The following is a 15,783-nucleotide window of genomic DNA, read 5'->3' on the forward strand; positions in this document are numbered from 1 at the left end:
AGCTGAGACACAGGTGCAGTCATTACTAACAGTCGCATTTCCCAGACCACCTAGCTGGGGCACAGGTGCAGTCATTACTAACGGTCGCATTTCCCAGACCACTTAGCTGGGGCACAGGTGAAGTCATTACTAACGGTCGCATTTCCCAGACCACTTAGCTGGGGCACAGGTGCAGTCATTACTAACAGTCACATTTCCCAGACCACCTAGCTGAGACACAGGTGCAGTCATTACTAACAGTCACATTTCCCAGACCACCTAGCTGGGGCACAGGTGCAGTCATTACTAACAGTCACATTTCCCAGACCTCCTAGCTGGGGCACAGGTGCAGTCATTACTAATGGTCACATTTCCCAGACCACCTAGCTGGGGCACAGGTGCAGTCATTACTAACAGTCACATTTCCCAGACCACCTAGCTGGGGCACAGGTGCAGTCATTACTAACTGTCGCATTTCCCAGAGCACCTAGCTGAGACACATGTGCAGTCATTACTAACAGTCACATTTACCAAACCACCTAGCTGGGGCACAGGTGCAGTCATTACTATTGGTCGTATTTCCCAGCCCACCGAGCTGGGGCACAGGTGCAGTCATTACTAACGATCGCATTTCCCAGACCACCTAGCTGGGGTATAGGTGCAGTCATTACTAACAGTCACATTTCCCAAATCACCTAGCTGGGGCACAGGTGCAGTTATTACTAACCGTCACATGTCCCAGACCACCTAGCTGGGGCACAAGTGCAGTCATTACTAACAGTCACATTTCCCAGACCACCTAGCTGAGACACAGGTGCAGTCATTACTAACAGTCACATTTCCTAGACCACCTAGCTGGGGCACAGGTGCAGTCATTATTAACAGTCACATTTCCCAGATCACCTAGCTTATACATAAGTGCAGTTTTTACTAACGCTCACATTTCAAACATGTGCTGCATTCATTCCTAGCTGACACATTTTACAGACACACAGGTGGCCTGGAAAACATGTGCTGTTGGTAATCCTCGAGGAACACTTTGGCCACCCCTGACCTAAACACTGTCTATCTATCATCTAGATACCTGTATGGAGATATGCGAATTATAAAATGCAGTAGCTTTTCCTATGTAGAAGAATATGATGGAATATATGGTGAGATTATATTATTTGATTACTGTGTTTGATTAGGAAAACGGAATGCTAACAACATGACAGAGTAAATATTCCAGTATATACAAAAATATTAGCATTATGTTGGTAGTATTTTTTTAAACAGTCACATTTTTATCATCAGAGATTTGTTAACCCATTTTTGTTCCCCCTACTGTGCCATAAAAAATGGAAGCTCTTCCGTGAGTTCTACTCCCACATCTAATACTCAGGGGTATTATTTACTATAGTTCGATCTTGATCAAGGTTGATCGATTTAAAAATCCATTTTAATTCCTGTTGGGCTTCCAGAGCTAGAACACAAATGTTTTAACATTTAAAAATGACATTAAAAATTAATCTGTCAGTAAATGTGGTTTTTTTTTGTCCTCTGAAGCCGAACATTGATTAAGATCAATCCTAAATCTATCAACATAGACAAAAAAAATAAAAATAAAATAAATTAAATAAATTAAATAAAATATCGACCAACATCAACTAAAATCATCCTTTAGTAAGTATACCACCCCCTAGCCTCTGTGCTGGTCATTCCGATCCTCAGCAGTTGTTTCCAGCATCTATTTTGATTTCCTTTGCTACCTGCTATTGAAAGATTGTATGGCTATTGAAAGAGTCCTTTAATCTTATTAGCCTATTGTTCTCTCTTGTGTTCTGCTGCTGTGCCCTTGTTTGGTCTTAGCTGCAGCCAAGCTACTGCAATATAACATTTTGTACTTGAATCATTTTTTTGTACATTGAATTGACTGTAAACGCAAAGTACTAAAGTCCATCGGTCGGCCGGACACTTAGAAAATATTGCATCGGGGACAGACATTATGGACAATATGGTATTCCCGAATTATTGGTTGGCCGTATACACGCTGCAGTTATCTGGCCGATTGGCTGGTCGGCCAAATAATCATAGTGTGTATATCCAGCATTAGGAGCTGATACACAGATGAACCTGGGCCTGTTGGCGTTGTGCTGCATCGTGTGGGTTTAAGAACTGTAATACTGGTACTGCACAGTTGTACGCTTCTCATTCGCTTCTACACTGACAACTGCAGGTAAGTAACTGACCTGCGACAGGGCATTCTGACATAGGCAATTCTCTTTTTTTTTTTAAATATTTCTTTATTAGTTTTACATTATACAACATTTTACCATACATTTGACCCCCTCCATATATAAGTATACAGAAGTTATGATCTTACATATTATTAACAGGAGTCATCAAAAAAAGACATTACCAATACATACATACCCACAAAGACAATAGCGCCTACCTCCCTACTCCCCACGTCCACCATATATGAAGGGTAGGCGGGGTGAAGAGCAAAAAGGATTGTCCCCTCCCCCTACACTCCACATGCCTCCAGCAGTTCTCCTCCTCAGTTAATTTGCTCTTCAACAGCCGGCTCTCAAATACTCCAAGGTTCCTCGCCTTCACTCATATTTAGTGAAGTTTAGTTGTTATATCTTTACGTCTTACGTGAGGGCCGGCTATTGAGGACCCAAACTTTATAATTGATCACAGTAATAATCCTCAATGGAAGGACACACGAATAAGGAATAAAACATACAAATAATAAAAGAAAAAGTGTGTAAATAGCGTGTTTTGATTTGTGTATCTTTATAACTAAAGTCTACTATTTTTCCAATATCCACACATTCCATTATATATACTTCTAACTACGTGTTGCACTGCTTTAAGTACACAACCCAAGATCGTGCAGACCAACAACTTTCTAATATTACTCGCAAAGTGTAAGTGACAATAATTATGATTTCCCAGCCCCCCCCTCCCCATCCAATCCCTCCCCTAACCCAATATCTTACTCAGACTTATTATCTCATTATGTGCCCAAAAATTATTTAAATATATATCTATTCTCATATTTCTAAATAACGTAAATTAATTTTACTTCAACTAGGAGTCAGCTATATAGGATGCTCCTTTATAATATAAAGAGTGAAACCAGCTCCCCCAAATTAAGTGAAATTTTTTAATATTATTCCTTAAAAGATAGACCTCCCTCTCATGATCAAAAATCATATTAACCGTGTTTATCCATTCCATTTTATCTGGTGCGGTTTTTGCCATCCAGGATCTGGCAATACACATTTTAGCAATTGAACCAAGGTTGATGGGCAATTGCCTTAATTCTGGAGAGTTCCCTAGATTGTGCCAGATGCCCAGTATCAGGGCCCTAGGCTTTAACTCCTGATTCGGGACTCCCAATTCTAGGAAAATGCCTATTACAGTATGTGCCTATGCACATCCTTGCTGGCGGGTCGCCAGAACGTACGCGCTGGCGACCCGCCAGCAGCCTCGCCAGCGAGGAGACTGAGACGCGCGTGCGTCTCACGCGCACGCGCGTCTCAGTCTCCGTCGCTAGCGTGGCGGAAACCCTGTCCGTCTCCGCCTCAGGGAGACGGACGGGGTTAGGGGGGGTTAGGGGGGATGCGGGCAGGCGGCGGTGACCCCGGGTTACCGCCGGCAAGCCGGCGGGGACCCGGGGAAACGTTTGGAAGCGCCGTCGGAAGGGGGCGCGCGCGCCTCTCGTGCGCGCGCGTCCCCTTCTCACGATCGCCATGGCGCTGGCGGGGGATGGCGGCTGGCGACGCCAGCACCATCCCCTGCAAAGATGGGAACAGACCCATCTGTATATCCTGCCAGAATTTCTGCACAAACTCACACTGCCACACTAGGTGCCAGAAATCACAGCCCCCTGCTTTGCATTTTGGACAAAAGTCGCCATTCTCCCGTGAAAATCGATTAATTTTTGTGGGTGTATAGTAGATTCGGTGTAATATATTATATTGTATTTGTTGCAGCCTTACTGAGGCAGTTGCTAATCCAGGTATCCTAAGGGCCTTTTCCCAATCCTCTTGAGTTATTTCTGGGATATCCCCAATCCATTTTCCCAGGAGGTCATCTAGCTGATAGTTTTGTGCTAGAGTGGAAATGTATTTATAACACTTAGATATACTTTTCGTGGCATTTAGTTTCCTTATAAACTTTTTTATTGGGTTATCTTTAATTGATATGGGAAGCTCCTGCATATACTTCTCAATAGCACTTCTCATTTGCAAGTACCTAAAGAACATACTGTTAGGCACATCAAACTCCTCACGTAGTCGTGAAAAAGGTTTGATTCTGTTTTGAGCTATTATGTGCCCCATATTATTTATTCCATACACTGACCATACAGCAGCACCCTGCTGTTTATCTAATTCCACAAAGGAGGACAGTGAAGCGAAATTAACTTCTGGGTCTATATCTCTGTAGTCCATTTCCCTATTCAACCATTTCCATACTTTAATAGCTTGATTAAGTATCTGTGGGTGATTTTTGCGACATAGGCAATTCTCAGTATCGGTGGAATAAAAGGACTGTGGGCTATGCAGACCTGAATGCAAGCATTAATATGTGTTAATCAGTGAAAGTGCACAATGATGATTATTAGACATGAACACAGGGGCCAAAGATTTTGATTTAGATTCATCGCCAGGATTTGGATTTGGCTCTGGCAGTGAAAAGCTTTGGATTTATTTTTTTTTTTAAATGGCCAAAAATCGCCCAAATCACGTAATTTTTGCGTTTTTTTGTCCTTCGAATAATACTAACCTCAATAACATTTATTTCCAGCCCTTTCCAGACAATTTTGAACACTTTACAGCTCACAATGTTGTTTTAATTCAATTTAGGCCAAGGTCTGCAGCACGCTGGCTAGTTATTAACATACGGAACTTCTAACAGTATCAGCATGGTGTATTGGGGTGCAGTACACACAAATAATAAAGAGAATTTTTTGTAAATGTTACTGTTATTTTTTTGTAATGTGCAGCTTGTATAACGCTGCATGGAGGCCGAACAATCACACACAGAACTTTTGACAGTATAGTATGGGTGCAGTACACACAAACAATAAAGAGATTTTTTATTTTTATTTTTACTGTTATTTTTTAGTAATGTGCAGCTTGTATAACGCTGCATGGAGGCTTGACAATCACACATGGAACTTCTGACAGTATACTATGGGTGCAGGACACACAAACAATAAAGAGAATTTTTTTTTTTTTACTGTTTTTTTTTTGTAATGTGCAGTTTGTATAAAGCTGCGTAGAGGCAGAACAATCACACACAGAACTTATGGTGTATACTATTGGGGTGCAGTACACACACAAAAAATAAAGAAAAAAATGTATTCTATTTTTTATATGGACGGTGCTTGTATAACACTGCGTGAAGGCAGAACAATCACACACGGAACTTGTTCTGACAGTAGTATATGGTGTATTGGATTGCAGTGCAGCACACCACACACCACAAGGAAAAAATACCAAAAAATGAAAAGCTCACTGAGAGCCTGCCTGTGTACTGTACCCCACTACACTGACTGACAGCCTGCCTAACACATGACCAGTACAATAAAACCCAGCACAAACCCCAGTACAAACCCCACTGCACTGCACAACACCCCTCTGCACAGCACCAACTCCTCTGCACTGCACAAGCACAACACCCCTCTGCACTGCACAGCACCCCTCTGCACAACATGCCCAGACCCCTGCACTGCAGAGCTGTGTGCAGCTTGTGGAAGCCTGTGTGAAATGGCGCCGAATTCTCAGGACACCAAGCCTTTAAAGACTCGGCATCTCGCAAGAATCTGATGCGAGATTACTGCGTTCGGCTGTGCTTGGGTTTCCGAACAAAGCCGGAAACCCGCGAGCGTGGCTTGCGGCCGTCGAGCCGGGCTGTGTTTGGAGCGGTTCGGATTCCGAACCGCTCACCTCTAATGATTATGCATAACAGCATGCAAGGCATGGCAAGTGCATGAAGGTCATCTGGGAATTACCATCTTAAACTATAGAAGTATGCATTTCCCATGTACACCATTCCACTCGGTGAGAGTCCACTGAAACATTTTATTGTGTTTTTCTGCTTTGCTTGTAATACAATTTATATCTTAATAGATGGTGATGCTAATCTTCCACCTGGTGCCTAACCCTACCCCCAGTACTTACCTAAGGGATGTGTCGGGATATTGACCGTTGGATTCCGTATGACTTTCTGATCCCGACTGCCAGGATTATGACCGCATCCCGTACCTACATATAGAAGGGGAAGGAAAGATTTGTACTAAAAAATGTTCTGTGAGATAAATCCTATCGGAAAGGTTCCCAAACAGGTGTTAGTGTGCCTTTAAGCAATTCCCATCTCATTTTATTTCTCATCTTTGGCAAGTCACCATTTACTAGAAAAGGCTGTATTAGCCTGAATATAAATGTAGCCTACAAAATTGCAGCTTCCACTGTGCCTAGTAAATGGATGCACTTTCAGTCTAGTAATAAAATGTTTTCTGCATCTTCCTCCATTTAGACAGTATATTTTGTGTCCTGAAAGGACTTATGAGAATAGCCGCGGCATTAACTGTCCCTGCCAGCCTGTTCTGTGAGGAATAAGCTGCTGATTCATGAGAATTTTATTCCGTTTATCCCCTTGGTGTAGTATGGCCCTGTCACTGAGTAGCAGTATTGAACCAAACTCAATCAAGGACTCTAAAGTACAGCGGGTGTATAAATCTCCCTAGCCCCTGACACAGGCCTCCTCACAGCTCAGTCCCATCCAATGACCCCATTCCTTTAATGGGATTTTCTCCCGTGTCAGCTTGAATGAAAATTGGGTGTTTGACCGGCGATATCAATCCTAAAGGACAACGTTTTGATTTATTTTTTTAGCTTAAATGTAAGACTTTAATTGCTATAGAATAAAGTACGGTAGCTGAAATCTTGGATCATTTACAAATGTATCCCGGTACCCAGATTTGTGCTTCGCAAATGAACAGATTAATATCTCCTATTTTTAGTGCATTAAACCTAAAAGAAGGGGGGGAGGGTGCTTATTGGGAAAGCACCAGTTTTTTTTTTTTTTTTTTTTACAATTAACTTGAAGATCCTATTGCTGCCAGAGGCCAGTGGATACTGTGGGGCAGAGGCAAATGCATCATTGTGGCTCTCATGGTGCAGTGCCACAGATTTATTGCCTGATTAACCAATAGGCCAATTAGCTTGCAGTTTAGAGCACCAGGACTGGGCAGGAGGGTCTTACAGGCAGAGCAGCCGAGAGGAGCAGGTACTAATTACCCGGGCCCAGGCTTGCTGGAGGGGCCCGGAAGGGGCCCTGGTCCGAACCCCCTTCCCCCTCAATCCCTCCCGGGCAGCACACACCCACAGCATGTGCTGTGCTGACAACAGGCTCAGCATCAGCGTCTCACTGACAGCGTGAGAGCTCATGCTGAGCCTGCTGTCAGCACAGCACATGCTGTACATATTTGCTGCTGCTGCTGCTGCTGCTGAGGAGGGGGCGACAATAACAACCCCCCCCCCCCCCCTCGACTTTAAAGTGTGTTTTCACCACCCCCACCCCCACCCCCTAAACATTAGCCCATGCCCCAAAAATGTTACCGTTTTACCAAGGCCCGGCATAGCTCTCGGCTGCCCTGCTTACAGGTGACAGTTGAGGAATAAGATTCATTGGTAATTTATTCCATACCCGCTCCCAGTTTCTAATTTGTGATTGCACAAGGAGACCTGGGGAATATTGCTTTATGTAAGTCAATTTTTTAACTATTAATCATTTTTGTTGTGTATTGTTTGATCTGATACCCCAGGGAGGTGTGTGTATGTTTATTTACATTGTTCAATACAGTTCTATATTTTTTATTTTAATTGTTAGTTTGTATTTTAAGCACCACCAAATGTAAGTGTTTTTTTCTTGTTATATTGGAGGGTGGTGTGACTCCTCTTATTGGCTGCTGATATACAACATGTGTGATTTCTCTCCACACTCCCAAGAAAAAAGAAGATCAAGCCAGCCACTTTGAGCTGGACAGTCTATACACATAATGCCTCTTTGGTGCTCACTCACCGCCCAGCCGGCTCTGCTGCTCTACTGGTCACTTGGGAGGGAGAAGTGCAAAGAGAAGGCTCCCCCCCCCCCCCCCTCTGCTGCGTGGTAAAGCCCACTGCAGCAGAAGGGCTTGCTTACTGGGGATGGCTTGGCTTGCTTACTGGGGATGGCTTCCTGTGATTTATAATAATGTATAATGCTTTTTCTGGCAACATGTTCTATGTGGTACATCTGAAATAAAATGTCTTACATAGAACAAAATGGAGTCACATGTCCTCAAGCATTTCTGTCTGATTCCAAACACCAAAGGAGATCAGCATTTCATCACTATGAAATTGGACCTAATGGAAATGATTTATACTTTAGTATCTCTAAATAATATTACATGAGATTCATTATAATACAAAGGAAGAAAATGTCTTGCGTTAAATTGTGATAGATGCACATAAAGTTTACAAATGTTCAGTAAGGTTTGGATAATTGCAATAGACAAAGTAAACCAGAGTAGGATAATTGTAATGTTCCATTAGCAAATGAGATTTCACGGTAATTCATTTTCTTGTGTTTGCTTCGCTGTTGCTATTTCATAACCCATCAGTCTGAGTGATTAGCGAGTCTCTGATCCTTTTAGGCATTCTATGCAAACAGTAGACACAAAAGGTGATATTGAGCTTCTGCAGTGAGATACAGTTATACCTAAAGGATCAAGTCAGGATCCCAGCGGTCGGGATCCAGATGGTCCGAATTTGAACACGGATGTGCAACGTGAGTATTAGAGGTAGTTTTAGGGTTAGGCATGAAAAGAGGCCAGATATACTAAGCCTTAAAAATTGCTAAAGTGTAGAATAATTAAGTTCCAGCCAATCAGAGGTTAGGAGTAGACTGCAAGAAGGACTGTGCTAGGGGTAGTGCTAAAATACTCACTGTAATCTTCCAGCATTCTGAGTGTCGGGATTCCACTGCTGGTATATTGATATCAAAGATAAGTCTCCCAGTGCTTTTATTATTTCAATCTCCTTAGCTTATACCCTATAATTCCTATAAATAATGACTCAGACAACTGAATTGCTCGTAAAGGGGTCATAGCAAATTTATTAATCCAATTGGAATTCTCATTAAGGGTGACAAGAAGAAGCAGTGCTTACCCTCAGTAATATCCTCAAATACATATATGTGACTTACTAAATGGGATGGAATTCCTTCCACCCCTGTACAACTGGGTTGAGCGGTACCACTCCCTTTAATTTGGCATAGCATTGGCCACTCCTCTGAGATGGTGGCCAGGTTCCCCCTCAAAGGTACCCACAATCTATCCACTTTCATGGGGAAATGCTGGCCAACCATTATTGCACCACTAGAGGCCACTGAAGAGTACTGCTTCCCGCAGAGCTGCCACATACCTGCCACAAGGAAACACTTGAATTTACAGTTTCAGTGCATTTCAAATTCATACATATAATCACATGTAGCACATAAAACACCTATTAAAGATTGGGTGGCAGGTGGGTCTTTCCACTGGAACAGAGAAAGGACTTTGGCCTTCCTCCTTGTAATCACCCAGACTATGATTACAATGTTTGCTGCATTTCGCTCAGATATTCTCTCTGGCCTAGATTCTTCAGAATCAGCTTTATTTGGCCAGAATTAGTGACGTCAAACAACAACCTCCTCACTGCACACTCAGAGCTGCAGACGGAGATGGCTTCCTTGTGCGATAATCTGGCAGATTTGAAAGACTGATTAAGGCACAATAACTTTAAGATCAGCAGGATTCCTGATTCTGTGTCCCCTGCTGATCAAGCTGCAGTTACATGGTCACAGGATTGTCATCAGTTTCCCGTGCACCCCCGACGTTGGAAGTTTCCAGACTACCTAGTAACTTCTCCTGAAGTGGTTGCCCCCCTAACTGGGACACTATCCACCTATATGGAGACTAACTCTTCCCTTGACACCTCAGTCCCCACATTTTGGTGTGCACCTAAGAAACAAGCTCCATAAAATATTTCTGTCCCGCATGAAATTGACCCTATCTAGGCTTCAACAGAATGTTATAATTTAGGCCAGTGGTTCCCAAACTGTGTGCTCTGGCACCCTGGGGTGCCTTAGAACCCTTGCAGGGGCACCTCGGTTGGTGGTCCAGGACCAATTACAATGAATTATGATCAATGTAACAGGCAAAACCAGTGCTTGTGGCTGCCACCAATAAAATATGAGAGAAGCAAATCTTGTCCCTCACTACATAATTCGGTACTTGTGTAGAGGCAAATTCCTTCTCAAATGGACAAAACCATGTGCACTGCAGGGGGGCAGATGTAACATGTGCAGATAGAATTAGATTTGGGTGAGTTATTTTGTTTCTGTGCAGGGAAAATACTGACTGCTTTATTTCTACGCTGCAATATAGATCTCACTTTGAAGAAAATCCGGTACTTATGTAGTAGACTGGCGCCCACTAAGCAATTTGCTTAGTGGGCTATTCTGCGTCGGAAAATCGCATTGCATGGGCCATTTTAAGGGCCATGCGATGTGATGCGATGCGATTTTCCTATGTAATTTATTCACTGCTCTGTTAGCCCTGGGGGATCGCATCGCATAGCATCGCACCTCCCGCAAAATCACATGCGATCGCATGCGATTTTATAGGGTGTACGATGCCATTACATTAGCTATACAATAATATCATTGTATGACATACACGAAGTGTGGCGAACGCAGCGAGCCCCACGACCTTTTCATACCCCTACTATCCACGTCGGCGCAGAGTTGATTTTATATAGTGTGGCGAGCGCATCGAGCCACCAAGCCCGTAGCATGGCAAGTGCAGCGAGCGCAGCGAGGGGGCGCGGAATACATGTAAAGTAAAATTGTCCAGAACTGGAAAATCGTCACCTCCTCTTCCTTCGCAAAATTGTTCGTAAAATACACTTTGCTTTCCAAAGGGAGACTTTGGGAATACCTTAACCTTTACATGCAACCCCCCCCCCCCCCATCCCATCACTAAGTGGCTTAGTAGGCGTGTTTACACTACAGATGGAGAGGGAGCTACATTACTTTAATGGTTTGATATGTATAGAGAGAGCTATTATATCCGTTACTATTACTATCATTAGGATATTTACATAATCACTATATACCTGAGGGTTTATGTTTGCCTTATTTGTTTTGCAATTGTAGATTACAGTATATACTGATCTGTGTATGTTTATGTTTGAATTGATTTGCCCCTGTGAGTGCTACTCCCTACCCTTCCCTCTCCTTTTTCCTTTTTGTTCCCCTCTATGTTGTTTTTCATATATGTTAACTATTCTTTAATGCTGTAATGCAACAAAACCTTTAATAACTATTAAACAGGTTTCTTGTCAGCCAACCTCCAGCCACTTTGCATTAACAATCCAAACGCATTTTCTACTATAACATGCACAGTGATTTGATAATCGCTCGTTGTGCAAATCCGCTGAACACCGCTGAATCAGGCCCTATGTGCAGTAACGCAGACAAGTTTGAAAACCAGAGACAAAGGGTTTGCGAACACTGTTCTTGTTACTGATCATCGTAAAGGACTCTTATCAGCCCATACTTACCTACTTTCTGGCTGCCCTTTCTGGGAGAGGGCAGCCAGCTCAGGGGGGGCGGGGCCGATAGGAGTGAAAAGGGGTGGGATGGGGGTGGGACCCCATGAATGTCTACATGTTTGGGGGCGTGGCAGAGTGGTCGCAACGTGCAATGCTGTTTTAAGGCATTGCATTGTGGTGGGCGGGGCTGAAATGTCTCGATTTGCATCATTTGACCCGCAGACCCGAGTGGCTTTCCGGGAGGGTTGCTCCTCTTTCCAGGGGGCCGGGAGGGGGACCCAATCTCTGGGACCCTCCCGGACATTCCAGGAGGGTAGGCAACCCTGCATCCGCCCTGTGTCCAATCCTTATTGCTGTAATACCAGGCAATAGGGATTCCTAACCTTTGGGGGGCTGGGAGCATTTAATAATAATAAATCTGCCCCTATGTGTGTATGATTCATTTGATAAACCAATAAAATAAAACATTTTAAATAAATAAAAATAATGATACGTAAACCATAAATTGTAATGAACTTATTGTGTATTGAGGTTTCACCGAGGACACAGACTATTTACATTCTGAAGGTGTACCGTGTCACAACAGTAAAACATTAGAGGGAAATGGCTGGCAGAACACTTAGTAAGTGTAAAGGAGAAAGTAATTAAATGGTTGAATCCATGAGTGTAGCAGATAAGATAAACACATAATACAAAGGGTTGGAATGAAACACATTCACTTCACTGCAGCTTCTGTATCTGGATAGAGAAAATGACTTAGCCGCAGACCATTAATCATTTTATCAAGGCTGGTCTCTGCTTTATGCTTTGATTAAAGCGGAGTAGAAATCTACATTCATTGCACTTATTGCAAGCTAAAAGGTGACAAGGATAAACGTGGAGTGTGGAACCAGTGATAGATGGCACATCGTCTGGATGGAGAATAGATGGGGGTGTAGGACAGTAAGGGTCAGCAGGTAACAGTGACAAGCCGTCAAAGCACAGAATAATAAATACAATAGACTATTGAGCAATGTAAAAGGCAGAAAAGTTAAATATTAGGCACAGTACAAAAGTTATTTTATCTGTGCAGACTGTATAAACTCTCAAGTAATATAAAGCCCATGAAGAATGTATTGTTTTTAGTCTTTCTGTACTTGATAATAATGATGTGGGGTGGCTTAAGCCTTCGGGGGGCCCGGGTCACTTTAGGCAGGGGGCCCCCTCCCACTTGTCATTACTGGCCGCAAACTGCACGGGAGAATATTACACTGTCAAAAAACAGAGTAAAGGCAGTATAAACTTGGTCAATGGGTAGCTGCAGGATGGGAGATTAATATATACACTGTATACCAAATGAAAAGCCTGTGTTTGTTCCTCTGTACATTACTCTGTGGAAGACCTCACAGGCTCAGCCCTTCCTCTGATTAAAAACCCTCCCATGACAAGGCCGCTGCTGTCTTTCATGGGCCTGAGAAATATTTCATGAGCTCCATCAATCAGAGCTGAGCACAAGCTTCTCAGCCTCTGACCTCTTGTGCAATGTCTCATGGGTCAACTCCCAGTAATGCACTGCACACTTGTGCAATCAGTGTGCCTTGGCTCCCGATGCTTAGCACCATTAATCATTGTCATACTGGCAGATAGGTGAATCTGCAGAACTAGCCCACTCCCATGCACAAAACCTTTAGCTAAAAAAATTTTTTAATACATGTTGACCCCAGGGGGCCCTAAATAGAGGGGGTTCAGGGTTACTGACACCCTGAGCCCCCCCCCCCCCAATCTGTCCCTGATACGGATACTCATGGATTAGGTTTAAGAAAAACAATGAACCAGTTTCCACTTTAGATATACTTTTCGCCCCTCTGCAAACAAAGGGATCATCTTCATTTCTGCTGCCAAGGCAGCTCCCTTCTTTTTAATACTGTAACAATTTTTGTATTCGATCAACTTAAAAGTAAAGCATATCATCATTTTCCAAAGTATACTATGCAGTAGAATCACTCACAAAACAAATGTTCATACTGCCATACAATGTCTGTACTGTACAGGATCTGCTTGCGCCTGTGGAGGTTTCCTCTCACTAATCCCCTGGGAGCTGGTTCCATGTTCAATAATCCAAGATGTGTTACCTCTAAATGTGCCAATGGCTCATCTATTGATTCTAGCTAAATCAATTGATAAAGTTGATAGATGATCTCATATACCAGTCCCCAGGGCCGGATTATAATGGAGGCACAAGGGGTCAGTGCCCCTGGGCCCCCCATTAGCTAGAGGCCCCCTGTGGTTGGCATGTATTTAAAAAAAATATATATATATTTTTGTTTAGCTAATGTGACAATGATTAATGGTGCTGAGCATCAGGAGCCATGGCACACTGATTGCACAAGTGTGCAGTGCATTACTGGGAGTTGACTAAGTCCCATGATACTTTAAACCAGAGGGCAGAGGCTGAGAGGTTTGTGCTGAGCTCTAATTGGTGGAGCTCATTACATGCCCATGGAGAACAGCAGCAGCAGCTTAGTCATGGGAGGGTTTTTAATCAAAGGCAGCACTAGGACTGTGAGGTCTCCTACAGAGTAAGGTGCAGAGGGACAAACACAGGCTTTTCATATGGTATGTATTTATGTGTATGTGTGTGTGTGTGTGTGTGTGTGTGTGTATATATATATATATATATATATATATAGATATATATATATAGACGATGCAGAAGAAGACAGCAGCGGCACTCAAACGGGAACTTTTCAAATAAATTTATCACAGCAAAAAACGGACCGACGTTTCGGGGATTACACGCCCCTTTGTCAAGGTGTAAAAAGCAATACAAAATACTTTTGTATTGCTTTTTACACCTTGACAATGGGGCATGTACAAATACTTTTGTATTGCTTTTTACACCTTGACAAAGGGGCGTGTAATCCCCGAAACGTCGGTCCGTTTTTTGCTGTGATAAATTTATTTGAAAAGTTCCCGTTTGAGTGCCGCTGCTGTCTTCTTCTGCATCGTCTATCCTTTGGTTCCAGAAGGCACCCAGGCAGTTGCCCAAAAGGGAGAGTGCCGGGCCGACTCCACCGACTATAGATATATATATATATATATATATATATATATATGCAGTTACCCATTGACCAAGTTTATACTGCCTTTACTCTGTGTTTTGACAGTGTAATATTCTCCCATGCAGTGTGCGTCCAGTAATGACAAGTGCAAGGGGGCCCCCTGGCTAAAGTACCCTGGGCCCCCCGAAGGCTTAATCTGGCACTGCCAGTCCCTATCTTCTTTTTAAGTGTTTGTACATGTAACTCACCTTGGATGGACACAGACCACAGAAACACTTGGAGCTGGATGAGAACTAAGTTCTTATATTTCATAGATGCTGAGTGGCCCCAATATTGCATTGGATTGATAAAACAAGAGGGCACCTCATACTTACGTAGTATGCCCTAGGTCGGGCCTGACCAACTGGGGCTCTCCAGCTATTGTGAAACTACAAGTCTCGGCATGCATTGCCACAGTTTTGCTATTATGAGATGCTAAAACTGTGGCAAAGCATTCTGAGATGTGTAGCTTCCCAACATTTGGAGAGCTAGAGGTAGTCCATGCCTGCTCTAGGTGGTGTCTACTACTATCAGTTATTGCCAGGGACGGATTGGGCTGCCGGGAAACAGGGCCATTTCCCGGTGAGCCGGACCACATTTGGCTGCTATACCCCCCTGGCAGGGCCGCTGCTTCCCCCCTGGGCCACCGCCTGGCTGAGCTGCCCACAGAAAGTATGGCTGAGGGCGGCCGCGGCTTTGACCAGTTTGAAGATGGCCGCGGCCGCCTGCTGGTCGCTTATGGTTGACGTCATCACGTCAGCTCCGACTGATTCAGAATATGGTGGGTATGCAGTGCCCAGATCAGTAGCCCAATAGCCCGGGTCAGCAGCGCTATCACCCCCCACCCCCTCCCCGGGTCATTAGCACTGCTACCAGCTCCCCGCGCGGTCACTAGCGCACACCCTCCCCGGGTCACTAGCAGTAGCACCCCCACCCCCCCCACCCCCAAGGCTGCTACAAAACTTTTCCCAGGTTGGTTTTCTTCACCAATCCGCCCCTGGTTATTGCCGTGCCTTCATTCCACTTCTTACCATGGATGGGTCAGGGGCAGGGTGGCATTCCTTCATCTTGGTGAATGAATGAAG

At 43.8% G+C, this 15,783-nt stretch overlaps 1 protein-coding gene across 1 annotated transcript in view; it reads left to right on the forward strand.

The window, feature by feature from the left end:
- Positions 1-15,783, forward strand: part of SV2C (synaptic vesicle glycoprotein 2C) — a 183,509-nt gene that overhangs the window by 139,696 nt on the left and 28,030 nt on the right. The gene's annotated exons all lie outside the window — the stretch shown is intronic.

The sequence above is a fragment of the Crinia signifera genome, chromosome 1, assembly GCF_055691185.1.
Source record: "Crinia signifera chromosome 1, ASM5569118v1, whole genome shotgun sequence".
NCBI classification, from domain to species: Eukaryota; Metazoa; Chordata; class Amphibia; order Anura; family Myobatrachidae; genus Crinia; species Crinia signifera.